The sequence below is a fragment of the Brienomyrus brachyistius genome, chromosome 14 (assembly GCF_023856365.1).
Source record: "Brienomyrus brachyistius isolate T26 chromosome 14, BBRACH_0.4, whole genome shotgun sequence".
Taxonomy (NCBI): domain Eukaryota; kingdom Metazoa; phylum Chordata; class Actinopteri; order Osteoglossiformes; family Mormyridae; genus Brienomyrus; species Brienomyrus brachyistius.
The window spans coordinates 21876769-21888632 of NC_064546.1; the positions used below are offsets into that span (position 1 = coordinate 21876769).

The 11864-nt window shown below is 57.6% G+C and overlaps 1 protein-coding gene across 4 annotated transcripts in view; it reads right to left on the reverse strand.

Moving 5' to 3' along the window:
* luzp1 (leucine zipper protein 1) overlaps positions 1–11864 on the reverse strand; it is a 28155-nt gene extending 16291 nt beyond the window's left edge. For 3 of the 4 annotated variants that reach the window (XR_007382427.1, XR_007382426.1, XR_007382425.1), the window contains exon 1: positions 9054–9502. The gene's annotated coding sequence lies outside the window, so the exon portion shown is untranslated. Of the gene's footprint in view, positions 1–9053; positions 9503–11734 lie in introns of those variants that run through there. The other variant, XM_048975744.1, reaches the window with a different exon arrangement.

Genomic DNA, 11864 nt, shown 5'->3' on the forward strand with positions numbered 1-11864 from the left:
TCATGCTGTACACAGATACTCACAAGACACAGAGGGACAGAACACAGACACAGACACAGCAGAACAGACCGAATACAGACTTACACAGAACACAGAGACACACATGGAGGACACACAAGCCCCCCAATAACCAACGCAGGCCCCCACTCCCCCAAAGACATACCCGAGAAGCAGGAGAGACACGGCGTGAGGGAGAAGGACAGTGATGCAGCAAATGTGAAGGGAGATCTAGGCAATTAAAGATGGGGTTAGGGTGGGTGTGGGGGGAGGGGAGGGAGGATCCAGCACCCCAAACACACAGCAACACGACGCAGCCCCCCCCCCCCCCGCTGCTGCTGCATTGTGGGATGACTGACGAGGGCAAAGACGCGTCAGCACCATGAAGAGTGGCTCCTGAATGCTGAGCAGAGCGCTGACACGCCGCAGTGCACTGCAGTGGGAGGGGGGCACGCGTCACCGTGTGCCAGGACTGAGACCAAGCAGAGAGAGGGAGGACCCACACGCATCTTCCTGGGGGGGTGGGGGACTGGCACCGGGAGGCAGAGGACGGAAAAATACAGCAATGCAAAGTGAGACAGCGGAGCTGCACTACACACCGGTGACCCAGTAAGACGACCAATCAGCTCAATGCCGACTGAGCCCCACACAGCACAATGAAGAGTAAGGGGAGGCAGTACCAGGCCAGAGCAATAGAACACAGCATCATTGGTGGGTTGTTCTGCCAGAGCAATCAAACACAACACAGATCAGGCTAGAGCAACTGAACACAACTCTGTTCAGCTGAACACTAGCTCCCACCACCACTTTAAGGTGAATGCCGTGACTGGGAAGGTCAACACAGCCACAAGGGGTCACTCACACTCGACACTGAGCATCACATTAGCTGAACACACGTGAGCACACATGCTGACTCCACACCCAAAGGATTAGAAGCAGGAGCCTGGAATGTAGAACCTTCCGGACATTCTAATGAGCTTTCCTGTCTCACACACACACTTACTTCTCTACCTCAAGTGCTCCCTGTGTGCCCGCTACTGGAGAGCTACTGGCTGAGACACAGACGACTGCCCTGCTGCTCTCATTAAGGTCCGCTCCCCAAAGCTTAAACCTGTGAAGATTCAGGAGTGAAGCGAGAAGTGAGGGGCAGCCACAAATGGGGACAGCGCTGAAAACAGACCCCAGGTCAGTCAGAAACTAAATTATGACTAGAGAAGTAATTATTGAACCCTCATCAATGTGTGGTTCCCTTAATTGCCTTAATCAATGGTGTTTAGTACAGCCAGGCAGTACATAGACAAGGGGTTAACACAGGCAGTGTGCAGGCGCGTGACTGTGGCTGGTGCAGAGATAGCCTCCTTGCATACCGTGCTGTGTGACCCCCTCTGCGGCGGGCCGATGACACACACCGCGTTAAGCAAACAGAAAGGGCTGCAAACTGGTCAGGCCGCGGAGAGTCAGACTGTGCATGTCAGACTGTGCATGTCAGACTGTGCATGTCAGCTTGCCCTAAGCGAAGGGCTTTTGGGAAACCATAAAGGGCGCCACGGTAACAGAGGGGGTTGCACATACTGCATTTGGGGGAGGAGGGGTGTGTGTGGGGGCTACAGCCACTAAATGCCACTAAATGCAAATATAACAGCGCTGCGAAAATGACAAACGTCTCAATTTCTGACAATTACTGAGAAAATGACAAATGTCATACTGAGTACTTTATTAGTAAAAGCAACAGTGAATCAAAACCGCGGTACAGAGCCGCAAACACAGGGCCACAGACAGAGAGCCGCAGACACAGGGCCACAGACAGAGGGCCACAGACAGAGGGCCACAGACAGAGGGCCACAGACAGAGGGCCACAGACAGAGGGCCACAGACAGACAGAGAGCCGCAGACACAGGGCCACAGACAGAGAGCCACAGACAGAGAGCCGCAAACACAGGGCCACAGACAGAGAGCTGCAAACACAGGGCCACAGACAGAGAGCCACAGACAGACAGAGAGCCGCAAACACAGGGCCACAGACAGACAGAGAGCCGCAAACACAGGGCCACAGAGAGAGCCACAGACAGACAGCCGCAAACACAGGGCCACAGAGAGAGCCACAGACAGACAGCCGCAAACACAGGGCCACAGACAGACAGAGAGCCGCAAACACAGGGCCACAGAGAGAGCCACAGACAGACAGCCGCAAACACAGGGCCACAGAGAGAGCCACAGACAGACAGCCGCAAACACAGGGCCACAGACAGAGCCACAGACAGACAGCCGCAAACACAGGGCCACAGACAGACAGAGAGCTGCAAACACAGAGCCACAGACAGAGAGCCACAGACAGAGAGCCACAGACAGACAGAGAGCCGCAAACACAGGGCCACAGACAGACAGAGAGCCGCAAACACAGGGCCACAGACAGAGAGCCGCAAACACAGGGCCACAGACAGAGAGCCGCAAACACAGGGCCACAGACAGAGAGCCGCAAACACAGGGCCACAGACAGAGAGCCGCAAACACAGGGCCACAGACAGAGAGCCGCAAACACAGGGCCACAGACAGAGAGCCGCAAACACAGGGCCACAGACAGAGAGCCGCAAACACAGGGCCACAGACAGAGAGCCGCAGACACAGGGCCACAGACACAGGGCCACAGACAGACAGAGACAGAGAGCCGCAGACACAGGGCCGCAGACACAGGGCCACAGACAGACAGAGACAGAGAGCCGCAAACACAGGGCCACAGACACAGGGCCACACACACAGAGCCGCAGACACAGGGCCACAGACACAGGGCCACAGACACAGGACTACAAGTACAGAGCCACCGGCACAGTTGCAAAGGGCTACAATAACAAAACCGCCAGCATGGAGCCTCAGACACAGGGCTATAGACACAAAGCCATAGTCACAGGGCCACAGGCACAGAGCCACAGGCACAGAGCCACAAACACAGTGCTAGAGGCGCAGAGCCGCAGACACGAGACCACAGGCACAGGGATAGAGGCATAGCACTGTAAGCTCAGAACTGCAGACACATGCCTACAGACACAGGGCTACAGACACAGGGTTACAGACACAGGGTTACAGACACAGGGTTACATGCTGAGACTTTAATCCTGTGACTGACGTCTGTGACACTGCAATCTCGCTCCTCCTCCTGCTCTCTCTTTAAAATCATTAAAATCTTCCCCTTGCCCCCCCCCCAAGTCCACCCTTACATACTCCTCGCTCCAAGCTCTGTTTTCAGCACACGTGGAGGACCCCCACCCCCCCAGCCACACCATCACAGCACACAGAAACACACACAGACATAAACACACACAGACGGACACACCTATGACGCGACCAGCCAGCGGCAGAGCCTGGCTCCACCCACCATGGCTGCCCGGACTGTAATTGGTTCCAGGACGGGATCCCTGACAAGCTCAGAATCCTAGTAGCAGCAGCAGGCCGGGTGTCGAGTTTCATCAGCATTCAGGGGCTCTGCAGCATGTAAAGGAACTGGGGGGGGGGTGTAAGGTCCTCACGAGCATATCCCATTGGAGAAGAGAGGGAAGGATAGCAAAGGAGGAGGAGGAGAACAGAGAGAAGGGCAAAGGAGGAAAAGAATGAAGGGACCAGGAGAGGAGAGCAAAGGAGGAGGAGAATAGAGGGAAGAGGAGGGCTAAGGAAGAAAAGAATTAGGGGACCAAGAGAGGAGAGCAAAGGAGGAAGAGAATAAAGGGAAGAGGAGGGCAAAGGAGGAAAAGAATTAGGGGACCAGGAGAGGAGAGCAAAGGAGGAAGAGAATAGAGAGAAGAGGAGGGCAAAGGAGGAAAAGAATTAGGGGACCAGGAGAGGAGAGCAAAGGAGGAGGAGAATAGAGGGAAGAGGGCAGCAAAGGAAGAAAAGAATGAAGGGATGAGGAGAGGAGAGCAAAGCAAGAAAAGAATTAGGGAACCATGAGAGAAGAGCAAAGGAAGAGGAGAATAGAGGGAAGAGGAGGGCAAAGAAAGAAGGGACCAGGAGAGGAGAGCAAAGGAGGGGAATAAAGGGAAGGAGGGCAAAGGAGGAAAAAAATGACAGGACCAGGAGAGGAGAGCAAAGGAGGAGGAGAAAAAAGGGAAGAGGAGGAGGGCCTGCCTAGCACGGTGATTCAGAGCCCCAGTGCTACACCTAAAAATGCTGGCAGCACTGTTCCGCATGAAAGCCACTTCCTGTGCGTGATTAGCGGGCTTGGGGGAGGGGGGGGGGCTCCGGTGTTTTGTCTTTGGGGCCAAGGGGCGGGCAAGCCAGAGGGAGAGAGGGAGGACAGGAAACAGGCAGTACAGGAGGTGAGTCGACCACTAACTTAGGACCGCAGGACGGCCATTCTGACCCCCCCAACACTAAACCAGGGCCTCAAACACCATCCACACACCGCTTGGGGGGAATAGCCCACAGGCACAAAGACTACCCCCCATGCTGTGAGCTGTGACATCACAGGGTACACCAGTTCAACAGAAGAAACCTTATGGTACAGAAAGCAGCAAAGGCAGACACAGCGTGCCTGTATCTGTCTGCATCTCTGACTGTGCACGTCGGCAAGGGGGGAGGGGGCAAAAAGCTTAAATAGATGCCACAGCAAAACACGCCTGGGAAAGTGTGTCATTCCTGAGAAGGCCGTCTGGGGCGCTGGCCCCACCCCCCTCGCTGCATTACCATGGACAAAAGGCACAGGACGTCACAATCCGGGGCGCACCCAGAACAACAGGCCGTGTGACGCGGGTCTGCGAGGACGGCCGTCACACCGGCGTGTCGGGGCAGATCCTAAACGCAGCCAGAGCTCGCTGGAGTCAGCTCTGTGCCAGGCACGGGGTCACCACATCACAGACGGGTCCGCTGGAATGGGCCACACACTTTCGGTGCGTCTGCAGAACCCCTGAGCTCCAGCACTGGCCAGGCCCGGCCAAAAGCAACATTCCAGCCCGCAAGCACCGCGCCGGATCAAACAGAACAGGCACTATTTATAATGTAAATGCCTGAGCAGCGGAAAAAGGAGCAACAGGGAAAAGAGAGAGAACAGGGCGTGCAAGAAAGCAAGCAGGGGAAAGAAGAGAGGGGCAGGCGAGTAGGGTAGCATGAGAGGGGTGAGCGAGCTGGGAAGGGCGAAAGGGGGTAGGCGAGCGAGCGGGGAAGGAGAGAGGGGCAGGCGGGCGGGCGAGCGAGCGGGGAAAGGCGAGAGGGGCGGGCGGGCGAGCGAGCGGGGAAAGGCGAGAGGGGCGGGCGAGTAGGGTAGCATGAGAGGGGTGAGCGAGCTGGGAAGGGCGAAAGGGGGTAGGCGAGCGAGCGGGGAAGGAGAGAGGGGCAGGCGGGCGGGCGAGCGAGCGGGGAAAGGCGAGAGGGGCGGGCGGGCGAGCAAGCGGGGAAAGGCGAGAGGGGCGGGCGGGCGAGCAAGCGGGGAAAGGCGAGAGGGGCGGGCGAGTAGGGTAGCATGAGAGGGGTGAGCGAGCTGGGAAGGGCGAAAGGGGGTAGGCGAGCGAGCGGGGAAGGAGAGAGGGGCGGGTGGGCGGGCGAGCGGGGGAAAGGCGAGAGGGGCGGGCGAGTAGGGTAGCATGAGAGGGGTGAGCGAGTGGGGAAGGGCGAGAGGGGCGGGCGAGTAGGGTAGCATGAGAGGGGTGAGCGAGTGGGGAAGGGCGAGAGGGGCGAGCGAGCGTGCGGGGAAGGAGAGAGGGGCGGGTGGGCGGGGAAGGGCGAGAGGGGCGGGCGAGCGGGGAAGGGCGAGAGGGGCGAGCGAGCAGGGAAGGGCGAGAGGGGCGGGCGAGCGGGGAAGGGCGAGAGGGGGCGAGCGAGCGGGGAAGGAGAGAGGGGCGGGTGGGCGGGGCGAGCGGGGAAGGGCGAGAGGGGCGGGTGGGCGGGGAAGGGCGAGAGGGGGCGGGCGAGCGGGGAAGGGCGAGAGGGGCGAGCGAGCGGGGAAGGAGAGAGGGGCGGGTGGGCGGGCGAGCGGGGAAAGGCGAGAGGGGCGGGCGAGCGGGGAAGGGCGAGAGGGGCGAGCGAGGCAATGGCTCTCAGGCCATTTCTGCTAGAGCCCAGAAGCCCAGAAGCCCCAATAGACTAGCACAATGATCACAGCGTCAAGTGTTACCTGTGAAACTCTGCTCTGTGTGTACTTGACATTTACAAAGTTAGGGTGAGCTCAGGGTGCTGAGTGGGCTTCATTCTGAGGGCCCACACAGCCAGAGCTGGGATGGGGGGGGTCCATTCACATCCCCCCTCCCCCTCCCAAGCAAGGCTGGAAAGGGGCCGATTTATGAAAGCCCATTTTAGGATGTTGATACAGGTGTTTGGTACCCAGCCCCTCTCCCCCTCCAGCGGGGGACCCATGGGGGGGGGGGGGGGTTGTGGATGATAGCATTTTCTGAAAATAGGGCACCAGCCTCTGCTTTTTAGACAGAAAACTGTCCTGACAGCTTCCAGTCCCTTCTGGGCTGAAGTTCCACCGACGACATGCAAAGGCCCTGACCTGGGCCCCCGCCTCCCTCAGACAGACAGCAGCCTGCCAGCCCACCACGAGCACCCCCCCCCCCCCACGCCAGGAAGGACGCAGCCTGGGCTGCGATAGGGACCGCTATGGTGACAAGCTTGCGTTACACTGGCCCCCAGCGTGACACAGATCACTCAGACACAAACGTAGACCTGCCTGGGTCTGTCAGACACGCTCACATTCCCCCATCTGTCTCCGATTTGGGCTGTAATGGGGGCGGGCAGCTAACGTAGCAAGAAGCACACGGCAAGCTCACCATATGGGCAAATCATCTCTGAGATCTATTTTACAGCCCCCCAAGTCCCCCCCCCCAATACACCAACCCACACTTACCATGGCTCACCCAAATGTCCAGAAAAACCCGTCCCCAACAACCCCACCGACCCGCTGTAGCGTGCATTCTGGGCCTTCGTACCCAGGGCCAAATTAGGAAGGCGCTGTTAAACCCACAGCCTGGCCAAGCGTGCACCCGCCTCCCCACTCAGGTCAGTGCACCCCCAGCAGTGCGTCACATGACGTGAGACACGCTGGCATCAATCACCATGACGACGAAGCGGCGTGAGTAAACCTGCTCACCGGCCTACTTTCACCCGTGTCTCTGGGCTGGATTCCACAAAAGCCGGCCCACCTCCTAACACGGAGTGTGTGTGTGTGTGTGTGTGTGTGTGTGTGTCTCCTCTTCCATGGTCGTCGCGATGCAGGCAGCAAAGCAGCAAGTGTGACAGGAATGACACAGGCCCTCCCCTCCCAATTCCAGCAGACAGGTAACAATGCAGGACTACCCAGCATCCCCTGCCACAAGCCTCACCTAGGTATGCGCCAGGCTGCTGGAGGGCAAGCTGGCCATTCACATGGCAAAACAAAAACAAGGCGGGGGGGGGGCACAGCCGGGCGTGGCACAGCCGGGCGTGGCGGGGTGGGGCGACCATTATCCAGCCGCTCTGTCACTCAGCGAACGCAGGAGCAGAACAAAAGCCAAGCAGAGGGAAGCGTTTCACAGAAACAGCGGAACGGGTCCTGCGACCCCCCAGGGCCCCGGCGAACAGACCACTAGCTGCCATAATCCGCTACTGCAGACTGTTCCTGACACTGCCCCCCCCGCTGGTCATGGCCACTGAACTCGCAGCACTATGTAAACATGTCATAGACGGCCAGGTGACGTAGGTCTGCGTGACACCACCTGTGCTCTCCGGTGAACCTGCCGCCAACCCCGAACTCCCATGATGCTCAACCTCTGCCCCTCATGCCACCGATAAATGGAAAACTCATGTTCTACCACCCAGGCGGCAGGGGGGGGGGGGAACGTTAATCAGCCAGACAGCCGTCAATAGCAGAGACACTGACGACCACTCACAGCTAAATGGAGGCAAGACAGGTAGGCAGAGGAAGAGAGCACCAGCAGGCTCGGCTGTGCGCCCCCACCCTGGCCCAGCCATGCCTGCGTGGCAGCGCCGCCTCTGGGCTTGGGGGGGGGGGGTGGCTCACCGGCCCGCGTCTCTCAGACAGGTCACAGCACATCTCCACTCACCACACCTGGGGCCTGCACACCCGGATGCTGCGTCTAACTCCCGTCCGCAGTCACCGATGCTGCCTGCCTCCCCCAGAAAAGGCACCTTGGTGCAGCTGTCCCTCGTAGCAGAGGCTGACGTAGGCACACAACTCCCAAGGGGGGACGGGGAGGTTGGGGGGCACATGAAGTGCAGCCCCCCAGGGATGCGAGCTGGGCTCAGCATGCTACAGTAGACCCTAAATGTTTGCTGACATCGATGTCTTCGCGTGGGCTGCAGTAGCCTTCCTCAGACAGAACAGGGATTCGGTTTAACAAGCCAGGGGTCTGCGCCAGAATAACCAAAACTGCAGCAGGGAAATGACAGGAGCGCGTAGAGCAGGATGGGGCAGTTGCAGGCGGTGCTTTCTGTACACAGCGCAGGCAGCGCATACGCATGTATCTGCATTATCGGCGTGTTCGCCTGCACGTCCGAAGCCGGAGGTCCGAAGTCGGCACCAAGGGCCGAATCACACTCCGGGCAGCGGGGCAGAGACGCCTGCTTCAGCCCGCCAAAGGTATTGAGTCACGGAGAAATGTACTTATATGGAAGAAGGAGCTGAAGACTATGAAACAGGAGAGTTCGGCGATGCGGTCCGGAGGTCCGGCAGTGCCGCGGACCCGGGGCGCTTCCGGGCGGACAACCGTGTAAAATCCTGACTTTTCCTGTCTGGTGACCAGACCCACCGGAGAGCCGAGGGACGCGCGGTTCTTGTCTGCACGGAAGTTCGGACACCCCGCCAGCGGGGTCCGGAAACACGGGGCGCTGTGTCGCGCAGGAAGCCCGGCGAGTCCCGGGCGGCACCGGCCGGTACGCGGGTTCTTACTGAGCCCCGGCGGTCGGAGCGAGGCTGCCCGCTCCAAAAGACAACAAAAGCCCAGTAAAAGCGGCCCGGCCGTCCGGTCTGAGCGCAGTTCTGCCGTCGGCCGCCGGGGGAGGAGGGGTGAAGGCGCCCGCGGTCCGGAGGTATGAGCCCCCCCAGCGTCCGGCGGCTTCGATCGGCGCCCGCTTACCTCGCTTTACGGGAAAAGTGCTTTTCTCAGCTCAGCTCAGCTCCGGCGCAGGGACGCAGATCCTCCGACTTTCGCTTCTCTTCCCGACAAGCCACGGCTCTTCCTTCACCCGGTTCTCCCTCCCCGCACTGCGGCGGAACCATCGCATTCCTCCGGCTCCTAACAATGAGGAAGGTGGGCTTTCCCCGGCCGCTCAGGACCCGCCCCCGCCCTCCCCGGAGTCCAGGAAAGACGGAGAAACGAGAGGGCAAGGAGAACAGCAAAGGATAGAAGTGGGACAGGCCTCGGAGGATAACCTTCCCCTGCCGGTCCGGTCCGGTCCGACTGCGCGTCTTCCGTGCCCGAGCAGCTCGTTCAGCGATTGTCAGGCGCGCTGCCCAAAAAAGGCGAAGAAGGGAGTCGGCATTTCACCGGAGTTTTGTGAAAAAAATACGGGGGGGCATGAAGGAAGAGAGAGGGCTGATCGCGGGAAGAGGGTGGGAAAACATCAGGGACGCCGCAACTTAACTGTTTAGGGACTTTTAACTAGTTTTTGCTCCCAGAAGTTACAAACAACACAGGGATGATCCACAACCAAGCAGTTTTGGAACTATATGCACAGAGCCGTGTAATTTGCTTTAAAGATTTGTATTTTATCTTAAATTTATACAAATTAAAATGACATAAGTTTTGAATTATTATTTTATTGCAAATAGTCACCTGTGAACCAGCACAGATGTATAAATTGCATGCCACAACACAGCACCAATTACTGTGGTATTTATGAACTGCTTGAAAACACTTTGCCCTATAATACCATAAATGGTAAATTACATAATCCAATGTCAATCTGAAAGGTAGCATCTCAGCCCACATTCCTGAATTAAGGGTTCCGGAAAAATCCAGGTAGGAGTAATTTTTGGGCTGCTTGGGGCTGTAACTGAGTCACTGCATTGCTAAGCCCGTCCATCCTGTAAGGCACGAGGAAAGTCCCAGAAGTCAAAGCAAGGCGTTCCTTTGGGACCAGGAAACAATCACTGATTTCATTTATTTGTGCAGTTCCTCCCCCCAGAGACGTCTATTGCGAGATTTTTTTTCTCGGCAGGTGTGTGTGTCAGGATGCCCTGGGAAGGAAGTACTGAATTTATGAACGATATCTGATAGCTGGGAACTGCTTCCCATCAGCGAGGATCTGTGGGAGGAGCAAGGTCATCGCAGCTGTGAAAGGAACATAAAGCACAGGTATGGGGCAGCCCGGTCAAAGGGCGGCAGCCTGCAGTTGTCTCCCACTGCTAGTCATCCGTCAGTTGTGCCGCACGCCTGCCAGCCAGCCGTGACCAAGCAGGAACTGCACGCAAAGTTTAGATAGGCCTCAGTACCAGGTTTTACAACCGCAATTAAGAAACGCTTTATGGCGACCTGTTCGGTTGCCATGACAAGAAGAGACCGAAGGGCAGCAGTGCTGTGCCTGACATTTTAAACGCGTACATGTGAGAGGATGTCTGTATTTCACTCATGGACAATGCAGTGAGTCCAGGAAGAGTGGCGAGGAAACGCAGCAGGGCAGCCCCTTGCAAGACCCGCCGTGCAACAGAAAGTGGAGCTAAATGATTCTGTCCTGACACAGGTATCTGCAGGAAGCAGCATGCTCCAACATGCTGTAAGTACTCCCGGCCCATAGGGGGGGCTCCAACAAACACGTCTCTGCAAACTCAGAGAGTAGCAAAAGGAAATGGTGCAATACCCCTGCAGGATCTTATATAAACAAACAAGCTCCCTCATTCCTGCGGGCCCAGTCTCGGCCCCACCCGTCTGGCTACTGACATGAAAGGAGACTTCCTGTTCTCTCTGCATGGGTGGCTGCGAGTGAAGTGACTGAAGAAATCCTCAAACATGCCTGGGAAGAGGAGACCAAACGAATAACGTTCAGCCCAGCCGCCTTTCAAACAAATGCGGGTCACACTTTCCCCTGACTTCGATGGAGAGCAGCCCTCTGGTGGTAGAAATGGTCATTTCAGCACATGAATAACCCAAAAAATGAGAACGTAGGCTGTTAAAACATCCCCAAAAAACTGGCCTGGCCCATGAGCATAGCAGAGAATGCTGTGCATGTGTATGTGTATGGTCTCCGGGGGGGTGATGGGTCTCAGTAAATTTAAGGATTCTCCCTTACCCCTCCAGCCCACAGTCACACGTTGACACAAGGTGCCCTCTAATCCTGACCCCCCCAATCCAAGACACGGTGAGTGCCTCTGGGGGAATCCCAGGCCAGAGAGACCATGTGACTGTGGATACCCAAGGACCACAGTAACCGTCATCTGGCCACTCTGTGAACACAAACACCACAGCACCTGTGGGGTTAAAGGCTTCGCCCCCCCATACATACACACACACTGCCTGGACACATTCCAAATTCCTGGCTGTGTTTATGGCGACCAGCACCTCAGCTGCCGTGTGCCTGCCTGTGTTTCTCTCCGGTCCTTAGAGTTACTGTGCTGTACCTGTGGCTGTTATATATCCTGGGACGTGCTGCCAGGCTGGGCCAGATAGAGTATCACCGCCCGGCACTCCCAAGAAAGGGGCAGGCACCATGGGAACCACTCCAAGAAAAAGGTGTTCTGCGGGAAGGCGCTCTGTGGAATGCAGCCCCCCCCCATGCTATCCCATAAGCCTCTTGGGCTCCCGCCAAGGCTGGTACACACCTGAGAATGATAGGAGTGTGCTGACGCTTCTTTGCGGGATGTTTTCCTTCAGCATATCCTGCAGAAGGGTGCGGGAGCTGGCCTCCGTTGGGATTTCAGGTTACAAGCTCCGGGATGAAGTGCTGACGTA